This window comes from Copadichromis virginalis, unplaced genomic scaffold (genome assembly GCF_057382275.1).
Source record: "Copadichromis virginalis isolate Kocher_CV1m ecotype Utaka unplaced genomic scaffold, C_Virginalis_male_GT1.1 unmapped_scaffold_1, whole genome shotgun sequence".
Taxonomy (NCBI): domain Eukaryota; kingdom Metazoa; phylum Chordata; class Actinopteri; order Cichliformes; family Cichlidae; genus Copadichromis; species Copadichromis virginalis.
Window position 1 is genome coordinate 10,235,850 of NW_028188589.1, and position 23,178 is coordinate 10,259,027.

The window sequence follows — 23,178 nt, forward strand, 5'->3', positions numbered from 1 at the left end:
TGTCTCACGACTGGTGTCACCCCCTTTTTGTTCTTCTTCGAACTCCTCCTGTAATGGATGCTCCCGTGTGTACGCGGACTAGTGTGCTCTTTAGTAATGTGTGGTAGAGGTAGCACTTTTATTTTTGATATTGTAAATAAATGAGTACTTTTTGGAAAGTCAGAAGCTGTTGCTCATTCGCTATCCACCTGCACACCTCCGCGGCTGGCTTCATCTCCACTGCACGTTACAACTGGCGCCCGAACTTTTTCCCCTTGGACTTCAGACGATTTTTGCATCCCGCCGAGGATTCTTCTCTTCTAGCACGTGAACTGTCTCGGAAATCCCCCCAGTTTTGCGGACACTCGGACGTTTTCTCCAGCCATGGCCGCAGCCTCAGCTCAGGTGGGACCCGACTAATTTCTGGATACCGTGGTGTGCCGCTGCTCCGCTTGGGAGAAAGAGAGAAGCTGACTCCGCGACGCGAATGGACTCCGTGGATTTGTTATTTGTTGTTGGTTTCGTCTTCTAAGGATTAATTCTTCTGTGGAGAGCCTGGACATGAACATTTCTGCTGGCTTTTCATTCCCCTTTCCCTCTGCTGAGACTGACTGTAGCACATGTAAGTGATAGCTTGGCCGACTACAACCGTTGGTGCTGGTCTTCGGCTCAGTATAACGAAACGACTTAAAACTAATCTTGCATTGAGCTCTAGTGTTGCAGACATGCTATTGTAATAACATGGTTCTGATCACTCCAGTCTAATTTCAGTTGTTGGGCGAAATTTTATTTGTGGTTTTTCTAAATTTAATCTTGAACGCATTTTTGCAGTTTTGTCTTTCTAGTCTGACCTAACTGACTCTTTTACTGCTATATCAATAACTGCGCTGTGCCCTGGAGCGGCTTAATTTTTTTGAAATCGCAATGGCACACTGCCCAGACGACTCTGACTCAGACATGGAACTTACCTCGTTACCTATGATAGGTTTGTAGCTTGAACCCATCCGCTGGAACGTTGGAGACAATATAATTACACTGCAAAGCAAGACACAAGTAGGCAAGCTTCTTCATGTTTCTCGTGCACGGGAGAAAACCGGACAAAGCGCCGTCCCTTCGCTTGACCCCAGTTGCTCTCGTCCGTTCTCCCGTACCACTGTTCTTTTATTGAGGTTACATGAATATGCATAAGTTCATTAACATATGACTTCTACATACAAACAAAGAGTACCGTGTGTGTGTGTGTGTGTGTGTGTGTGTGTGTGTGTGTGTGTGTGTGTGTGTGTGTGTGTGTGTGTGTGTGTGTGGGGTCAAGATGTGACCCTGTGAAGACTCTGGTGCTAGCTGGTGCCAGGACGTCTGGGTCCATCTAACAAAAGGCTCTTATACTTAAACAGATATACGTGTGCTTGCTATACCATAAATCAAAGATAAACTCTCCTAGGGAGTATGTGATTTATACCAAGGATACTGAATAGAGGAATGTATGCACCCCCCTCTACACAGAGTTAATACAGACCTCTTTTAGGATGAGATATCCTTTCAATCTACCAATGATTATATACTTCTAAGCATATATGAGTAAATGTTTCTAAGCATAAATGACAATCAACAATACAAAATCTAACATTCCCCCCTTATTGACGTTTATGCTTGAAAAGTCCCCAGTTACGAATACCTCATGTCTGACAGTTTCAATGCAAACATTGTTATATTCAGCATATGTCAAATCACCCTAAATTACTGAAAAAATACACAGTTTAACAAATGTATTAGCGGTTATCCCATTCCTCATTGAGCTCATCTCATGGCAAACTGCATCCTACAAACAAACAAAGAAATTGTTAATTTAATAGTGAAAATAAGAAAGTAACATTTTCAAAACCATCTCAGCTTGGTGGTGTTTTCTCCAGGTGTGCAAATCACATGTCTCTCTGCAGAGTGGTTTGAGTTCTGCAGGGCGTCATGAATGTCTCTTCCAGTTGTTTCCATCACTTTCCATAGGACCAGAGTCCAAATGTATGTAGAATAAACATTCAAACATACTAGTTAGTTTTGTTGTTTGTCAACATGGGTCTCAGCTATTTCCAAAGCTGCAGACCTCTCAGCACTCTAGTTTTATGGCCTCTACCAACCCCCATCACCTCATTCAAGCCTTCGTCCTGTGAGGGGGATATTTATGACTCCTTCATTGTCCACGCTCTGCAGAGAAACACCTCTGTGGAAAGGGTGCAGGTGTCCATTATCTTACTGCTGTTGTGATCCCAGCAGTCTTCAGGGTATCATCGTATTCACAGTACAGTGGCACAGCATTAGGTGATGTTCATAGGAAACTGCTGTCATCACCACCATAGCTTCTGGTTCCTGTGCTTTTCACAGAATCATGATGTCATCCTCGAACTCCTTCTGCGCTGTCGATGGAGCCTGGCACGCTCCCGTCATCCCTCGAGTTTTCCTGTCCCTACGCTGCTGAAGATGATCTCTGATCCTCCTGAAGTCTCTCTCCTGGCCTCAGCTCCCATCCTGTGGACGATCCTCTCAGGCACTCCTTCTCGTCATGGATAGTCCTGATTTTGGGCCTGCTGGATCTGTCTCAAAACACTCAGCTTCTCTGCCTTCCTCCTGGTTCAGCTGATTCAGCCATCACGCCTCGCACTTGGTTGCCCTAGAGTTGATCAGAGGCTGGAGGTTGAAGTGCGAGCTTACCCTACGGGGGCTCAATCAGCACTCCCCCCTCACCACCGAAACAACCAAGTGTGAGATTTCTCTATTGTGCTGTCTTGAGGGTGCTGGGGTTTCCTGGGACCTCGACCTCTTTGCAGTGGCTCTGATAAATCCAGGAGGGTCTCTCCGCTATTTTGCAGGCAGTTTCATGGTCCTTGCTGTGGCTCCAAGGTCTGATCTCATGATGGGCCCCAACCAGCTTGACCTTTGACCTCAACCACTGCCTGGGCTATGCCTGGAATGTTTCTCGCTTCTCACTGCTGCACCTGTATTTCAGAAAGACTTCTATTTGGAGAGCATGTCAACAATCATCAAACCACATTCTTTAGTTCAGTGAACTTCACTAATAGGCCATCAAAGCCTCATCTTAACATGGATGCACCACTTGCATAGATTTAATACTTGTAAATAAACAGCTAATCACACAAATCACTGCAACAATAATAGTAAACATTGTTTAATGTTAATTCTGGACCCCACCTCTTGACGCATGGACAACCATGCGTCAACTCACCAAACCAGGATCCCTGTCTTAAAAACTGGCTCCACCAGGAGCCTGCATACAATAAAATCAACTTCACTCTTATAAACAATATATCAGAAGAGTAATAAGCATTCAACATCAGCAAGACAAGTGTCATGTGCAGGTTTTCTCAAATCGGGAAACTACAATTATTTCCCTAATTTGCCTCAGACATGGATCATCCCATGTGCTCAGTTAACATTAATGTAATCGGTGACTTCTCTTAAGCAAATTCACTCCACTCATATATTACTATGGGCTCAAAGTGGCCAGCTAAGAGCCCATATTCAACTTTCCCAGAAACACCGTAACCTCATATTTGTTTTACTCATGTCACTTGTCCGCTTCTGCCGAATCCTCCACAGCATTCTCAAAGAAACAAACATTAGCAATACACATTGACTGTGGTCAGACGGAGGTCAGACACAGGTCAACAGGTTCCAGAGGTGCCATAAAAACACCATAAAGGTAGCCAACCCTAGCTGTGGAAAGAATGACAGTCACATATAAACCCAGAAATCCTGTAGTAGGAAAACATTAACTAATCCTCTTATAAATCACATGATCAAACACATGATTAATCATCTGCTGTAAAAAGAAATGTAAATGTTAGCGCTGCGCAGGTGTGTACACTTTCTCACAGTAATGTCTGTGAGCAACACAAGTTAGTGGATGACACACACATAGTAAATTCACAGACAGAAAAGATGGCATTTAAAAGATTAAATCGTCATGCAACTGCGAATGTTGCTGTCATCTTTCTGCTCCTGTAACAAAAAACACATAAATTCATCCACCCTTTTGTCCTGTCTAGGTGGAGGTTAACCTTGAGTCGTGGTCATGTCCTGTCGGCTTTTACCAGTCAGTCAGTTTGTTCTTTATTTCCATTCATTCATTCATTCTTTGCTGATAGTGGAACCTGTCGTCGCATTTAGTTTCCACTTCCAGCAAAATGACGTCATTTCAAAAAGAAAAAGAACTTCTAGATCGGATTACCTTGCTGAATCCGGTTTAGGCTGGGACATTCATTTAATAATTGTCCCAAATAAGTGGCTTTCTCCTGAGCCCATTTTAATGTGGAGAAAACTCACTTGTAAGGCTTTCTCGACAGGTCGTATAGCACTTTTAATTTCTGACGTGCAGATCTGCTTAAAGAAAAGAAATAGACAAACAAAATCAGTGCCTGTTCAAAAGATAAAAATGAAAAATAACAGAGATTATCAAACAAAACTTTCAGTGCACTGTGAAAGTATCAAAATAAAAAGGCCTTGTTAAGTCATGACACAAACTCCTCATCTCAGGAGGGTAAATCATACCATTAGCATGGTTCATCATACCATCATACTAATCGGCAGGCTCGACTTCACAACAGAAGAAAAATCATCAGCTAGATTCACTCCAAGCCAACCATCAGCTGCACAACACACACATAAGCCTAATGTGTCTTATTAGCTATGAGTTTAATCACCAGGTCTGTGCTCTTCACTCATTTAGGCCACAGATCTATTTTATTCAATTTTCCTTTTCCCTTCATCATAAAACATGTGACATGCTGTCATGCACTTCATAAAAAAAGTTTGTTCTGACGTATTCAGAGTTGTATATCTAGATACAGAATTCACTCGCACATCAAAGCAGGAAACTCAGTGTTTTAGAGTCTCCACTCAACACAACAACTCCAACACATCTCATTCACTCGTGCTAGAATTCAGTCACCTTTCATTAATCTAAGAACCGATCAACTAATTTGCATATCAGCTATTAACCCACTAAGTTGACAGGACAACAGGAAAGCATGTTCAAAATAGTATCACAAAAGACAATTCCCCTCATACAGTAAATCACTTATGCTGCATTAATCAAGCAGGAAGCTTCTCCCAATTTACCATTTTAACACTAAATTTATTGTCTGATCACTGGTTAGTCAAACCAGGATCTTTTTCCCCCCACAAAGGTTAAATTGTTGTCCTGCAACCTAGAGAGTCAATTTTTTTTTCTTTAGGATAAATTCAGTATTTGATAACAAGTGTCTGCTAAATTGACACTATTTTAACACTGATGAAAGATAACAAGCTAATTTTCATTGGATGGGTGTTTGTGTTATTAGGCAGGTCTAATGCATGTCTGTGGAGCTGCATCTCCAGCAGAGCATGTTCTTAAAGCTGCCTTTCCTACACACTTCTCTGCTATTATTTAATCATTTCTTAATTAATGTGCTATGAGTCTTCATGAGTCATTTTGTGTTTGGAATTGTTAGTAGGGTTAATGCATGTTCTGCTTGTTTGTGTGATTTTGTATGTTTCTATTTGTTTCAGACTCTGTCTCAATTTTCCAACTTAAACAGTCAGTTTTCTTTTCCCCAGGTTTGCTAACCCAAATTTTGATTTCCCACATTTAATAACAGCATTCCTCTGTGTTTCCACTTACTCTCACTCTGTTGTCCTCTCACTCTCTTGTCCTCTCCCACTTTCAACAGTCCACAGCCGGCAGTTCTCCTTCAGCTTTGTCCTGTGTTCCACTGTCTCTTCTTGCCATTTTACTCCACAGGTGGCAAATGTCAAACTCCAACAGTCTCCTCAGTTCTCCTCAAAAGTTTTCTTCACATGCATAGTGAAGTTGCAGCTTGTTGGAAACACAGTGCCATTCATCCGATCAGTCAGGATGATGGGTTTGCTCTTCTTCTCTGGTGCTGTTTGTCCACATTGCTGCTGCTCGCTGGGACTTTTTGTTCAGGACTTTGCTGCTGTCTCTTTATCTGCCATGTTATTGCTTTGGAGCTGCATTCCTTGTCTTCAGGGAGGTGTGAGCTTGCTTGTGAGGTTGAGAAACACATGGTGCTGTAAATAAGTCAGCCAGAAACTTGGCCTGAACGTTTCCAATGATGTTAAACTATAACTTTCTTCCGACCGCTGCATGTGGAAAATTGATTCAGGTCTGCTTTTCACCTGAAAGTGACAAACTAAGACATTTTCATTATCATCATCACTGCTTAATCAACACATCTCTCTCTCTCTCTCTGTGTTTGTGTGAACAATCCTTTCTTAAAAGCAGAAAATGACATTGTAGTTGTTTTTCGGCTGATCAACACAAAACCTTTTTCCTATGATTATTTTTCTTCGTCTACAATGTAATTTGTCTCTTTTTCACTCTTTTTTTCCCCTTTACAATAGCTTGTGATCCGCAAAATCACTGTTCTCACTCACAATCAGAGGCAATTACTTTTGCACAGTGCACAAAAACACTGTGATGTCAGACACATTCACACTCACTTTGTCATCTGCATAAATAAATCATATGGCTGGAGATATGTGCCATGGTGATCCATAGGCATGATCACACGTTTATTTAATTATTTTCAACCCAACAAAACAAATAAACAAAAACATGATGCTGATGCTATGAACACTCCACACACATGAGTCAAGATGCAGGAAAACTGCTCATGGAAACGCTGCACACTCCAGTTATCATATGTCTGTGAAGGTTCTCAGTCATCCAGGTCATCGTAGTCAAAGGAGCTTGCAAAGAAAAGCGTCTGGACTTCTTTAAGTTGCTTGAAGACGTTTCACCTCTCATCCGAGAAGCTTCTTCAGTTCTAAGGTCAAATGGTGGAGAGTCCCAGATATAAACCTAGTGGGAGTGACCCCGTGACCCCCACAGAGGGACAAAAGGACCCCCTGATGATCCTCTAATCACCTGAGCCAAGGTGTGAAATTGGGTGTGGGACCCAATCAGCCAGAGTTTCGTGTGTGTTAACACACACCCAGGAGTTGTTTGCTCAAACACTCTAAGAAATATCTGTGCTGTTAACACAGTTTCATGGTTCAAGAGACACTCTTTAAAGCCTCGTGCTTTGGCACAAACAGCTGGCTTTTCTTTCTCCCTCTTTTCAATGGCTTCCATCGTCAGCACTACATCAACGAAGAGGCCATCATCTGGTTTTCCAAAATGTCCAAAGATTTTCTGGAGGGCATCATGCTTGGCCCACCACCGTGTCTCACCTATTGGACTAAGGCGTCTGTGTCTTGTGTTTTTGGTTTGTTTCTCCCACAGATTAACCCTGTGATAGGACTCCTTGATGAACACAGCTATGTCATTAAGTAAATTAAAGAGTGATCCACTTTCAATGACACTTTGTGTTGTGTCAGCAATCACAAGATTAAGTATGTGTGCATAGCACCACACATGCACATGAGTTGGAGACTGGGCAGTCATAAGTGCTGAAAAGCCTTTGTACTGGCCCTGCATATTTGAAGCACCATCTGTTGCATTCCCAATGCACATGGCCTTGTCTAGATTCAGATGCTCTAAAACTCCAGAAAGCAAGTTTACAAAGTACTGCCCCGTGGATGCTTCGCACCTCACTATGGAGACAAGCCTCTCCTGCACAGACTCAGTAACATACCTGATGATTACTGAACACTGATCATAACCTGTGATGTCTTGGGTTGTGTCTAGCTGAACAGAAAACATCCCAGCTTTCTGGACATCACTGGCGATGCTCTCTTGAAGGAGATGGCCAAGTGCATCAATCACTGAGTTGACAGTTGTTTTGGAGAGTAGGGTGATGAGAGATCCTCTACCTCTTGATCCACTGGTCTGATGCAACTTCTTGCTTTTTTTCAATGCAGTCATTCAAATGTTCTCCAAGGCACATATCATACTTGCCTAATAACACAATTAGTTCCAGAAAGTTACCATGATCGATGGTGTTATCACCTAAGGTGTATGCAGCCTCATTCTCCACATGCCTATAGCTGAGTCCCCTCTTCCCAAGTACTTTGATCACATCCACTATACGCTCTAAAACTTGCCGTCTCTTTTTCACTTGTGCTCTGTGAGCTGACAACTGACTGCCAGCAAACGAGCTCCTGATGTTGCCTTTTGAGCACCTTAAGAAAAAAGCTTCAGCACAGGTCTGGTGTGTATTTCTCTTTTCATGCTCCTCTGTGCGCAGATGTATATGTCGCCAGTCACTCATGCCTGTTATAAATGTGCTGGTGTCAGTCAGCCTTGCAAATGCCAGACACACAAAGCAGAACAATAAATGGCGTTCTTTGCAATAAGTAAGCCACTTCCTGTTGGTGCCATCTTTACAGCTGAACACCCTCATCACAACTGCACTGCTACTGTTCTGCTGTGGGTGGTAATCTAAGAAGGCCTGTAATATGGCAGGTTCAGGGCGAGCAAAGTCATCGATGCCCTGGCTCTCTCTCTCTTGCTCTTCCATCTCTCTCTCCTGCTCTTTTATTTCTCTCTCTTGCTTGCTCTCTCTCTCTTCCTTTTCCTAAATCCCTCGTTTTGCACAGTCCCTGACGTGCTCTCCGTTGTTGTTTCCCTGCTAATTTTAGCATCACACGGCACAGCTTCTGTATCACGTGGTATAAGGCTCCGCCCTTGTCATTTGTTGAGCAGGAAGAGTGAGCACTTGTTTTCATGCAGAGTACGTCCCGGATCAAAATGTGAAGTTTTACAAATCACCACTTCTTTAGTGAATATCATTTCAGTCTCAGACAATCTCGTTTCTCTTACAGAGGTTGAATGCACCTTCTGCGGATGGCGGTACCACACAGTGTGCGTGGACTTCCCCTGCACAGAAGGCAACTACAAATGCTGTGAATGCTAAATAAACAGAAACAAATGATCCCTGTTGTCTTTGCTTGATGATTGGTTTGAGTCTTGACAATCCACATTGCTGGCGTTGCATCTTTCAATGCCAGCAATGGCAGGTATCAGTGCTCAAACCTTTTGTGTTTGTTTCCAACAAGTTGCCCACCTCGGGAAACAAAAATGTGTTCTTTTACTTGTCAGATGAACATATGAGACACTTTGACTCTTCAGTGCAGTGTGGAGCCTAACAAAGATCTGTTTTGTGTCCCAGCTGATCAGCAGGAGGAGGAGAGTCTGACGGAGCAGCAGAGGAACATTTTCAGCTACTTGGACTCAGCTCAGCCACTACAGAGGAAACAATGAGCTCAACACAGAAGGTGACAGACAGAGCAGGACCATATGACCAAAGATATTTATCACCATATACATTTGAACATTTGCCATAACGATGTAGCTGACGATAGAATTGACACCAGACAAAATACTTTCCAGCTGCACAACTTTATTAAAAAGCCATCAATGTATTTTCACTGAAACAAGCAGCTGTTGTTTATGTGGATTAAAGTTATATAAAAATGTAACAGTGCAAATGCAAATTCCTCGCTGACAGTTTAACCAAAAGGCGTTTCCAGTGGAAACTGGCCGACACATCCTGAGCATAACCATGTATAATATCCACTAAACTTCAGAAGAGGTTATACAGTCGTGGCCAAAAGGTTTGAGAATTGCATAAATATTGGAACCTGGAGAAGTTGCTGCTTAAGTTTTTATAATAGCATTTTGCCTGCACTCCAGAATGTTATGAGGAGTGATCAGATGAACTGCATCGTCCTTCTTTGCCATGAAAACGAACTTAATCCCCAAAAAGCCTTACCACTGCATTTCATTGCTGTCATCAAAGGACCTGCTGAGACCATTTCAGTGATCGTCTTCTTAACTCAGGTGAGAATGTTGGCGAGCACGAGGCTGGAGATCATCATGGCTGTATCCCGATTCAGGTTCTGCAGCTTTAAAGTCCTCAAGGGCCGCGGACTCAAAGACCGCTAAGGCCGAAGTGCGAGGCTCGTAGGCTCGTGAAATGGGACGTCTAGCCTCCGTCGCGCTGCCCAGGTTGCCTAGCAACCATGATACTAACAGCTGGAAACGTTTCATACAGCTTTGTTTGACAGAAATGAAGGAGAACATATTTAGTTCATTTGTTTCTACATGAGCTCTGTGTGATTTGATGAGTATCTGAGGCTGAGACCACAGGACTGTGAAACATGATTGTTGGGCTTCATTTCTGTGCTGAACAGTCGTTTAAGATTAGCTGTAAATAACAATTAGCTGATGTTGTTCATGAGACTAAAGTCATCTCACTGTGGTAATGTAAATATAATATGGCCAATATTATAGTTATTATATTAATCACTTCACTCACAGACAAGTATCTGTGACAGTGTGTATACAGATGTATCATATATAAGAGACAAATATTGTTCATTTAATATGTTGGTACTAAATGTGGCTCAATGCTTACATATATGTGTAAAAAGCAAGTGTACGAGCTGTGATAACTGTGTCTGATAGAATGAAGAGTAGACTGATATATGAAATATTCCTTTATTGGGTGAGAAAATCAGACCATGTCATAACTGCTTTAAGTCACACAGAATAGATAAATTCAAATTCAAATTTTATTTGTCACATACACAGTCATACACAGTATGATATGTAGTGAAATGCTTGGACAACTGCTCGTGACCTAAAGAAAACAAAAAAGGAAAAGGCTATGAATAAGATAGGAAATAAATATGAAAAATTAAAAAGGGTAAATTTAACTAGGAAGGAATAAAATATAAATTAAGGTTAAAAATGAAATAACTGTACAACACACTGGGAAAGAATAAGATAAAATATATAAATTAAATTGAAAATAAAATAACTGTACAACAAAATACACAATATAGAACTATATAAGAATGTATGAACAAAATACACAAGAAGTATAAATAAATATATACACAATAACAGCAGCAGTGATTTAAGTGATGAAGTGAAAACAAAGTCCAGTGTGTGTGTAAGAACCATATGTGTGGGTCAGTACTGTGTGGTGGTGTGATTGAGAGACCGTATCGCCTGCGGGAAGAAGCTCCTCCTCAGTCTCTCTGTGTTGGTCTTCAGGGAGCGGAATCGCTTTCCTGACCTCAGCAGAGAGAACAGTCTGTTGTTGGGATGGTTGAGGTCCTTCACGATCTTCCTGGCCTTGGTCCAGCACCGCCTGCTGTAGATTGAGTGCAGGTCAGGGAGCTCGGAGCAGATGGTGCGCTCAGCTGACCGCACAACCCTCTGTAGAGCTCGTCTGTCCTGCATGGTGCTGTTCCCGAACCAGGTTAAGATGTTTCCCGTCAGGATGCTCTCTATGGTGCACGAGTAAAAGTTCCTGAGCACCTTGGAGGGCAGTTGGAAGTCTCTCAAGCGTCTGAGGTGGTAGAGACGCTGACGGGCCTTTTTCACCACGGTGTTGATGTGACAGGACCATGACAGGTCCTGCGTGATGTGAACTCCGAGGTATTTGAAGCTGTCCACTCTCTCCACTGGGCACTCGTTGATGACGGGGGTCTGGTAGTTCCTCTCCTGCTTAGTGCTGAAGTCCACTATCAGCTCCTTTGTCTTACTGACGTTTAGAAGGAGGTTGTTCCTCTGGCACCAGTTCTCCAGATTCCTAATCTCCTTCAGGTAGGCCGTCTCGTTGTTATCAGAGATCAGGCCCACCACGACGGTGTCGTCAGCAAACTTGATGATGGTGGTGGAGCTGGTAGTGGCCACGCAGTCATATGTGTACAAAGAGTACAGCAGGGGGCTCAGAACACACCCCTGGGGGGCTCCAGTGCTGAGAGTGGTGGAGGCTGAGACATGTCTGCCCATCCTTACTGCCTGTGGTCTGCCAGTTAGGAAGTTGGAGATCCACTGACACATAGATGAGCTGAGTCCCAGATGCTCCAGCTTGGTGGTGAGTGTGGAGGGAATTATGGTGTTAAATGCAGAGCTGTAGTCTATGAAGAGCATTTGAACATAATTCCCCCTTCTAGTGTCCAAGTGAGTGAGTGATGTGTGGAGGAGATGAGAGATGGCATCGTCTGTGGAACGATTTGGACGGTAAGCGAACTGTAGTGGGTCCAGTGTGTCTGGCAGTGAAGAAATGATGAAGTCTCTGACCAGGCGTTCAAAGCACTTCATCACTACTGAGGTGAGGGCTACAGGGCGATAGTCATTGAGAGAAGCAGGGTGGGGTTTCTTCGGGACAGGAACAATGATGGACTCCTTGAAGCATGTGGGGATCACCGACTGAGATAAAGAGATATTATAGTTATTATATTAATCACTTCACTCACAGACAAGTATCTGTAACAGTGTGTATATAGATGTGTCATATATAAGAGACAAATATTGTTCATTTAATATGTTGGTACTAAATGTGGCTCAATGCTTACATATATGTGTAAAAAGCAAATGTAGGAGCTGTGATAACTGTGTCTGATAGAATGAAGAGCAGACTGATATATGAAATATTCCTTTATTGGGTGAGAAAATCAGACCATGTCATAACTGCTTTAAGTCACACAGAATAGATATCAGAGCCTTAAACAGGCTGACTTCTGCTAAATGGGTCAAACTGGGCAGAAAGTCTACAAACACATAACATCCTTATAGAATATGATGTAACACTTGTTAAGGTTCAAAATTGAGGAAGGAGAGTACAAACCACCCATGGTCCAGAAGCTCTTGGTCAAACAATGATTTTTAATGAATACACACGTGTGGGAAGACAACTCTGTACGCAGACAGCAATTAGTCTTCAACTTAATCAAAGCATGAACAGATATTTTATAGCATCAGGGTTTGATTTACTGACGCCCCTTCATGCGTCACAGATACATTTTATACATAGATCAGATCAACACCACAATGACTTTTAACCCAGAAGATCATCTTCTATTTTCATGGATGGTACTTTCCGTTCTTGTCTTAAAGTGAATTGTTCCTCTTTCTTGCCGAGACATGACTAATCTCTCCTCTAAATAAATCTAACTCATGTGTGTGTGTGTGTTGACCTCACATGCTCTTTGTGTCACCTCTTCACCTACTAACTGTCTGTGTCTCGTCCTCAAATGCTCTTTCTCAATTCACCTGTTGCACTTCTGACCTTTCACGAGACCAGAGGCTCACTGAGACTATATGTATGTCTTCTACTAAATAAATGTTTTAACCAAGAACCTCTACTTAAAACCTTAATATGAAATGACCTGATATATAAGTGTTTTGTAAGCATGTATTGCAATTCCTTCTATGTTCTAGTTTTCCCTCAGCATGTATCACCTGAACAGTCACGTCAGTGAAGCTTAAGACCTTTAAAGAACCTGAACATCAACTCAAATAAGCACAGATATGCATTGTGTACACAATAGTTATAACGGCATCTGAAATACAAAATTAACATCATCATAAACATCTTAAGGCCATCTTAAAGCTATCTGTTACATTGTCAAAGCAATGATCATACTGCAGATTATATTATTAATGCAATGGTAATAATGATGATTATTTAACAATAGCAGTAAAATAATTTCCCTGCTCCACACACTATAGATCAACTTAGCTCAGAATATATAAAGCATATAAACAGTTACAGCAATATGATGCAACAAACACAGCAGATACTGATCCAAAATACTCAAAGCTTCATAGAACTGAAACCAACATTTATTTTTAGCTCCATTCTGCTGCTGATACAGACTTTAGGTTTCTGAACATTAAACTTGTTGCTGCCTTTCATAGTGTGTAACTTGAAGGCCCTGAGTACTTTCTCCCACACTGAAAACACTGGGAGGATCACATTATGTGAACATTACCTAATAAGACTGATTCAGCACAGACAGTTATGTTAAACTTTCCTAGCAGTCCTTCACAAACAGGGAACAGTCTGTCTATTCTCTCCATCTGTCAGCTGCTGCTGGCTCTTCCTCCTCCTCTTCCTCACACACTGCTGAGTTTGTCCTGGCGGATCATCAGGGCTGCAAAGCCTCACAGATGATGTGCAGCAGTGGCTCCCTCAGTCTGTCCTCACTCTGGACACTTGCAGTCGTCACACATGGAAATCAAATGTGTGATAAGCTGCAGGATTCAAACACAAGTGTAACTTATAAACACATGTTCATACTTTTATTCCACAATCAGAGAGAAAGAAACAGAGAGAGAGTGCAGGACAGACAGACAGGTGACAGTCTCAGGTGTACACACTGCTACACAACAGCACCAGAGAAGCAGGATTTAGTGTTTGTGTTATTACGAGTGTAAACAAGAAGAGTTCCAGATGGTGCAGTGGACACATGTGTGACTGCTGTGATTAAAGCATCTTTCTTTCAGCTTAACGAGTGAACCGTCAGCTCGTTCAAACACACGTTAAAGTGCGTTTGGCTCGACACCACCGAACAGAGGCAGCAATATAACACAGCTAACATTAACAGTGCAGTGAATCCTGCTTGTGCCGTGATGTTCAGGACTGCAAACCGAGCAGCATCACTGACTTTCAGCTTGTTGTGTTTGTGGATATATGACTGACTTTAATTATCCACAAAATCATCACATTCTCTGTCAGATTAAGGTCGACTATTGAACGGCGTATATTTTAAAGGCTTTAAAACCAAGTTAACGCTGAAAGTACAAACATCACTAATGTCACATAACTCTGCCGACAAGGCATAGCTATGGCTATGAAATGCTCTTTGTGTATCACTTCTTCATTATGAAAGATGTCATTAATGCACTAGTAATGTCTCATCTGGAGTATTGTTCAATCATTTGGTCAGCAGCTAATGAGACAGATCTTAACAGACTTCAGTTAGTCCAGAATAAGGCGTCCAGATTAGTGTGAAGATGTTCATACTATACTAATATTGATCAAATGCATAATAACCTTTCTTGGCTTCCTGTACAGGCTAAAATATTCTATGGCTTACTTGTAGTTCTAAAGAAAGCAATTCTGTTAAACACACCACATTTATTCTGCTCAGCTGCAGTATCCAGATGAAATACATCATCATATTACACAGTTTTCAACAAACTGCAATTTAGTAAATGCTCGAGTTAAAAGTAACGTTTTGTAAAACTGTTACATTTAGAGCAACTTTTAAGTGGAATAAGTTGCCTTAAAAAATTAGAGCATTATTCAAAACTTCAATGAAGACTTAAAAGCCGATTTACAGAGCTTTTAGTTCTTGTAAATATTGTAAGACATGATTTGTTTTTGAAATTTGTGTAATGTGCCTCAATGTTATTGATATTATTATTATTATTATTGATTGCTTATATTTGAACAATTGTGAAACCTCACTGTGGATGTAAGAGTGAAATTATGTGGATATCTTGAATCCACTTTATTGTGTAATATTTTATGTGAGTATTTGACGGAAGACGAGCAACATCTGTTGTGGAAGCTAACGGGGTTCCTTTAGAATAAACAAACATAGGATTTATTATCACTGAATAATTCTGTATAAATCTATACAAATTATAGAAATATGTAATAGGAAACAACAAAATAATCTAAATTATAAAATAATGTGTGTGTGTGTGTGTGTGTGTGTGTGTGTGTGTGCATGATTTTAGTGTTTGAACAGTCATGAATTATCTTTAACAGCAGGTTGGATGTAATGTGTTAGAACTACCAGCAGGTGGGGATAAGAGACCTTTAAGGTGTTTGGTGCCACGCTCCACCTTCAGGTTTAAAACTAGTGTTAATGGAGTTTGAAGGTTGAGTTTGTTCCACGACTGCATTTCACTCACTGCCTCTGTTTGTATCTCTGTCACTGCAGGACCAACATGGAGCCAGAAGTCAGCGCTCTCAGGAGGCCGACAAACCTCACAGAAGAAAGGGAGAGAAAAAACACAGCTGTGACGAGTGTGGGAAGGGTTTTACTCTGAGGGCTAAACTAAAACAGCATCAGGTCATCCACACTGGAGAGAGACCGTTCAGCTGTGACTTGTGTGGAAAGTCTTTTTCCTTCAAGGTTTCCCTAAAACAACACCAACTCATCCACAGTGGAGTTAAAGCGTACAGCTGTGATCAGTGTGGCAGAGCTTTTACTCAAAGTAGCCACTTACAGAGGCATCTAGTTACCCACTCTGGAATTAAGGCATACAGCTGTGATCAGTGTGGCAGAGCTTTTACTCAAAGTAGCCACTTACAGAGGCATCTAGTTACCCACTCTGGAATTAAGCCATACAGCTGTGATCAGTGTGGCAGAGCTTTTACTCAAAGTAGCCACTTACAGAGGCATCTAGTTACCCACTCTGGAATTAAGCCATACAGCTGTGACGAGTGTGGGATGGAGTTTACTGTGAAGGCTTCACTAAAACAGCATCAGGTCATCCACACTGGAGAGAGACCGTTCAGCTGTGACTTGTGTGGAAAGTCTTTTTCCTGGATGCGTTCCCTAAAACAACACCAACTCATCCACAGTGGAGTTAAAGCGTACAGCTGTGATCAGTGTGGCAGAGCTTTTACTCACAGTAGCCACTTACAGAGGCATCTAGTTACCCACTCTGGAATTAAGGCATACAGCTGTGACGAGTGTGGAAAAACTTTCGGCCAGAGAGGGAGCCGAAATACACACCTACGCATTCACACCAGACATGATGTGTACTGCTGTGAACAGTGTGGCAAACAGTTTACAACAGACGCACAGTTACAACAACACATGTTTACCCACACTGAGGAGAGACCTTATCGATGTGACCTGTGTGAGAAGACTTTTAAATCTCCACATCACCTGAGACGACACCAACAGATCCACACCAGAAAGAGACTCTACAAGTGCAGCTACTGTGAGGTATGTATTTATATTGTTATCTTGTCATTTTAGCCTGACTGTTTGGAACAACTCTGCTCATTAAACTGTGTTAGCATGTTAGCAATTCTACTGCATGGAAAAGCAGCTCTGAGTGATTATTCAGATTTTCCTTTCAGTTATGATTTTAGTATCACTGTAGTATTATGGTGGTAGTATTGTAGTTATTGCAGCCCAGTAAACTGAGTGTGTTAACTGAAACAGTCAAATGTAGTTGGACGTCTGCAGAGATGCTCTTTATTTCAGGCGACGTTCAGGATACAAGGACTGACTTACACTGTCTTTGTGTCTTTGTTTAGAAGCAGAGCGACACAGATGGATCCAGTTCTCAACCCTGTCATCACTGTGGTGGTGGGAAAGACTTTCATTGTGACCTCTGTGGAAAAACTTTCAGTCGGCAAGCTGCCCTTAAAACACATCAACGTAGACACACTGGAGACAAACTGAAATACTGCAAAGAATGTGGGAGAAGCTTCACCACATCACATCACTTAAAACAACATGAACTGATTCACAGTGGGGTTAAAAAGCACCTCTGTGATCAGTGTGGGTCATCCTTCACCACTGCATGGAAGCTTAAATCACACAAACGAGTCCACACAGGAGAGAAACCACACAAGTGCAGACACTGTGAGAGAAGCTTCTCACGGTCAGGTAGTCGTAACATTCATGAACGTGCACACATGGAAGGAAACTACAGCTGTGACCAGTGTGACAAGAGCTTCAGGAATCTCAGTTCATACTCTGAACACAAACGATCCCACGTTACTAATAAACTGTTTCACTGTTACCAATGTGCCCAAACATTCACCTCATTGTCTGCTCTGTGCAAACATCAGCGCGATCACTCAGGGCTGAAATCACTCTCATCACTGGATAACAGTGAATCTGAAGACACAGAAAGATCCTCTGGTTTCTGTGTCGGACTCAAAAAGGTTGAGATCAGGCTCCACAGAGTTCAGATAGAATCATTTAAACTTGTGTTGAACTGAACTGGTTGCTGGGCTGAACTTCTACATAATACAGATCTACATGGGATCTTCTTTTCTGTTGTTTTACTGAGTCAGTTTTGTCCTTTTTTCTCTGTCCTGGTTTTGCTCGTCTGTAAATGATTGAAACTCAGTCAAATAGTTCATTGTTCTCCAGCAAAACGTTTTGGAAACTCATGTTTAACCTTTAAAACTCTGACATGTTTTAGCACACAAGGCTTCATCGGGGAGTTCACTCATGATTGGACCATGAGAACAAAGGTTTTTAGTTCTTTCAAAGAGAGTCTTGGAGATGTTTGATGTTTCTGTTTTTCTGAAACCACCTGAAAGAAAAACTATTTTTCTTGCTTTATGTAGTGTGGAAGTTTTTAATGTTTCTTCATCTGTGATGTTCTTGAATGTGTTCACGTGAAGATGGTACAAATAAACTGTCCTTTCAGCTTTAGCTCCTAATTTATTCATTATTTATGGTTGTAGCACAGCAGCCGTCTCTTGATTAACACATGGAGGGCTCGGGATCTGATGGTGTCGTCTCCCTAATTTGCCCACTCAGTAAATCTCACTCATGGCCAAGAAATTGAAATAAACCTTGTTTCCCTGCTGGATAGTGATCCACTGTAACTCTGCTCCTCCTTCCTGTTTAGGATTTCTGTGGCTGAAGTAAAATTCCCTCCATCCATCACTTATCCCAGCTAACCCAAAGTGAAATAAAGTTTTGCTGGTCTTAAAAAAGCATTACAATAATGGGCATTACCAATGCAAACTGAATGATACAGAAGATGAAAGAAGAGACTTTGATCAGTTAATAAAGCTCATGATCTGGATTCATTGTGGCTGCTACACAGATACTTCTGGGTCACTTCTCTCAGTTAGGAACCTTCCTCACCAAACTGACTGTTGGACCACACCCCTGGTTTCATGAGAAATTGTTTCAGCCATGATTTCTCTTCCTGTATTTCAGAGTAAAGACTGAAGTGACAAATGGAAGCATGTTTAAAAAACACAATGTGAGAGAGACGTTGAGGTCCTTAGAAGTTACCCTGGGTTTTTCTGTCACCCTGCTAGATGTTACACACCTTGTTATTGGACTGATTTCTACTGCTGGACTACTCCTGCGGAGAGTAACAATACTCTTACTAATTAGCTCCCTTTCACACCTTTGGGGATATTTATTTTTGTGTTTGCAGCGCTGTGAGCCAGAACAGCGAGAGAAAAATCTGCAACAGCGACGAGCCGAATGCTTACGTGAATCGCAGCAGCTGCACATGTGCTACGCTGAATTAGAGGATATCTTTGCTCTGGATTTCTATTTCTACTTTTTCATTTCTATATGATTCTTCTTGCATCTAAACAAAGATGATTCAATTTGCTAAATGTTGATGGCTCTTCGTGCTCAGGTGTAAATGAGACGTAATATTTGCTCTTGGTTTGGTTCTCCTGTACAGAACCTTGCAGTACAACAGAAACCTAAAAACATTATTTGTAGTTGTTATTCTTAGTTGTTCTGCTGCCTAAATACCACAGGGTCTGATTATGAAGTTATTGAGCTGCACATACTTTACGACCTGCTTAAGTTCGAGGTCACAGCGTCTGTAGAGCAGCTGGAACATAATGAAGTCTACAAGGTTAAAGTTTTCTCTTCAGTTATTGTTCTTTCTGCTGCTTGGTTTGATGGATCTGAGAGCTTTTGTTTTTATTATTGTTATTATAATTATCATTAATATTTTACTCTCTAGAAGCTTTAAAATAGTGTTTGTGTTTGAAAACATTGATTTAAGAATTGAACAGAAACATCTGTCCTTCTGAAAATCGCCCAAAGGCACGGAGACAAAGTCAAAGGATGCAACCTGTAACTTTCTCTTCCTTCATGTCAGGACCACCATCCATGATTTATATAAAATGCATATAGCAACAGTAGCACTTTAGTTTGGACTTTATGATTTCTGTAACTGGAAAATATTATTTTGTTTAAAGACAGAAGTGACCGCATAGTTGCAACATCAAAGGGAAATATGAATTAATTAGCATCAAGTATATTTGTTGCTTAAGCGTTTGCACTATAACTTAAGTAGGATTATAACTTTTAAGGAAGGAAAGATTTCAGATATTTAGTTCACTGTTTCAGTTATTTTATATGAAATTAAAACATTTACGTTGGTCAAATATGATGCTCTAAATCAAATAAAAGTTTGAAAATAAATGATGTATTTTTAAATGCTGCAACAAATGTTCACAAAAAGTAACTATAATTAAAACCAGTTAAACAAAATCAAATGTTTGAATCATGCTTAACCAAATGCCAGGCTGGAGAGCTGAACCTAAAGTATACGTAGAAAGATTTCAACATCTGAGCAGTTTTTAATGTTTTTATCACATATAAATGTCACAGCAGTGGGTCCTGGCCCAATGCTTTGTGTTTTTGGTTTTCTTTGACTCTTGTTTTTCTTGGTTTTTGTTCTTCTTATTTATCAGGCTCTCAGTAATCTTAGTTCTCCCTCCCTCAGTGTTCATTTCAGCCTGTGTTTAGTTTCTGTTCCCGTGTCCCACGTTTCATCGTTTCATGTCGAGTCAGCCCTGTCTCTCTGTTTCCTGTGTCTCCCCAGTCAGCCCCGCCTCCCTCGGGCACTCATGTGTGATACAGAGTAAGAAACCTGACTACATTTGCTACACTCTCTTTATTACCTGTTACTTTAAAATTCATACACTAATTATGTCTGCCCATCTCTCTAATGTGAAGGTCAAAGGTCAACATCCCAGTGACATAAGAATAATCCCAAAGGGGCAAAGGCAGCGGTTAATTTAGCACATTTAGCATCAAGGGTACAGCAAGGATATACTTTTACTTATTGTGGCAGGGGTGTGGTCTCTGGCCTGCTGCAGTGGAGGCTGGTGGCGGGACGTTGGACGGCACAGGTGAGGGTGATGGAGCTCATGACTCTCCCCTTTATAGTGACGGAGGAGACTGGCGTGGGGGAAGCGTGTAGTGGAGGAAGCCGAGGAGAGAGCTGGTTTCTGGCTACAAAGACGGCGTCAAACCAGAAAAGATTGCTCGTGGTCAAATAATGTGTCAATCACCTGTGAATCAAACTGTGTGTGGCTCAGTTCATGTCACAGTGTTATTTAGTATATCTTCACTTGTCTCACTCTCCTTCTGTTCTGTCCATCAGGACGATCCTCAGCGCTTACACAGATCCTCCATCGATGTTTTGGATCCAATCAGTGATCAGTTCTACGAGGAGGCCTGGATGTTCACCAGCGCTCGCTACACCTCCATCTACCAGAAGGTGAGTGTACTCCTTTGTACTCAGATTAACATTTTACTTCTTAAAATACATTTTCATATATGAGCTTTCTATTATTTCATGGGCCATTTAATCAATATTAAAATTACAAGCATATCAACAAAGGTGAAGCTGGTTTTTTTCCACTTGCTGTCACACAGTCATGGAGGAATACAATAAATACATAATCAGTCATAGATCCTGAACAATGACATTAAAAGAAAGTCTGTGGCTCTAAAAACTAAACAGTATAAAGACATGCTCCAAGCTGCTGTTTCTCTCCTACTCCTCTAGGTTTTCCACTGTCGGCCATCCAGCGATGCTGGAGGGCTACCTGGCCAATGCTGGCCTACACAAAGAGGTCCTGGCTCGGAGGAGCTGAAGAAGATCCTTGCCTTCCTCGTCAGTTTCCTCTTCAGTTCCTATCCCAACAAAACCTTCTTGCACCTATTAGCTCCAAAGAGGCTATGGTGCCCGTGGAGGTCTGGACGTGAGGCCTGTGCTCATCACGTGGATAGAAAACACTCTGACACCATTCTGGAGGTCTGATGGGACTCTGACCAAAACACAGATGAAATAAAACTTGTGGCTGGAGCTTTTAAAATGACTTTTTCACCTCATAGATTAATGCTCATGATTGCATGTTAGCAAGACAGCATCTCCCCAAGGTGAAACTCTCAGGAGACATTTACTCTTAAACTGTAATCTGGTTGAGACTACTTGAGGAGATCTTAGTAGCGAGTATGTGGATTTAGTCTCTTCACCAACAGCAGACAGACCCATGCCAAGAAAGCAGACATGTTCTCAAAGAAAGCCGAGAGCAGAGATTGGAAAAAGCTAAAAAGAAAAAGCTGCAGCTTCAGACGACTATCTGCCTGTAAGGCTGAAAAAGTCCAGTTACGCTCTATTTTGGAAAAGCTCCCAGTTTTGGTAACCTGGACTTTTATTTCCCCTCTTCTGCTACAGATGTTGACTGTGACCTCAGAGGCCAACTGGACCACACAGCTGCAGCAGGAGTGAGGGAGAGGAGTCTTCATCCAGCTTCAAAGAAAACATCCAGGTAAAGTGACGTGGATCAGCGGATAAAGCCGTCTCCACTTTCAAAGGAGATCCTCTGAGAGAGAGACTCTCTGAGCCATTTTAGCCTCAAATTATAGGACTTTATAGTACAGCAACACTTTTAAAGGACAAAAATAACATAAACTGTGACTGTAATACAAACAAAGTATTGCATGTGTTTTTAAAAGTGTTCCTCCGATGGGCAGGATATCACTATTAGACTGTCCCACCAGCCAACTTCAACAAGAGACCACAGCAGCATTCAGTGATCAGCACAGATGTTCCTCTAACACTCAGCATCTGATCCCTGTTGGTCTGTGTGCTTCTGCTTTTGCTCAGTTAGAAACCCTGCAGCAACCCGACCCAAAACTGTGTCTTCTTGTTGGCCTCAACGTTGAAGTGTCAAACGTCCAACATCTGGAAAGGAAACCACGCCAGTGTACTGTGATGTTTCACCAACATGTGGCAGACGCTGGTCCTGCCTTTCATGCTGACATCAGCAGAGAGCCCCGCCTACCTCAAAGCCTCCCCTGTCATGTATTGATCAGGATGATTATGAAGATGAGCGAGTGCAAATAAGACTGTAAAAGTCCACGAGCAGAATGTTTGGATGCTTTCTAATGATTCATGAATATCATGAGAGTGTTTGTGTGTTTTGTCTTTTCTTTGCTGACGTTTGTTACTAACAAAGACAATTTACGCTCTGTGTGTGTTTTCATCCTTACCAGCCGCACTCTAACTGCAATGAAGGAAACAAACTGTAGAAATGGTCGACTCAGTGACTTCATAAAATATTGAAGTGGTTCAGGTAGAGCCAGTTTTTAAATGACCATGAACACTGAGCGTATTGTATCTGTACAGCATGTTTTTCTATTAGACAGATTTGTAACAGAGGCCTTGCTCTCAGTAAGTTTGAAATCCTTTTCTGATTTCTTTTGTAATCTCTGATCTTTGTGTATCCTGCTCAGTTTGCATGCTGCCTGTAGGAGTTTCTGTCTTTGTATTTGAAGAGAATTCATTGAATATACTCAGCTGCTTCCCTTTGGTGCCTCACACATCACTGAAGTTTTTCAGTGTCCAGTTATTTGTTTTTAATAGCTGTTTGAATTCTCTGTATGTTTGACCCT

General features: G+C 41.6%; 2 long non-coding RNA genes across 2 annotated transcripts in view; both read right to left on the reverse strand.

Moving 5' to 3' along the window:
* LOC146679808 (uncharacterized) overlaps positions 1–23,178 on the reverse strand; it is a 180,381-nt gene that overhangs the window by 93,864 nt on the left and 63,339 nt on the right. The window lies entirely within an intron of this gene.
* Positions 368–1,008, reverse strand: LOC146679812 (uncharacterized). The gene is made up of 2 exons (XR_014918630.1): positions 948–1,008; positions 368–430 (listed from the first exon to the last, which is right to left on the reverse strand). It is a non-coding gene; the product is annotated as an uncharacterized LOC146679812 (long non-coding RNA).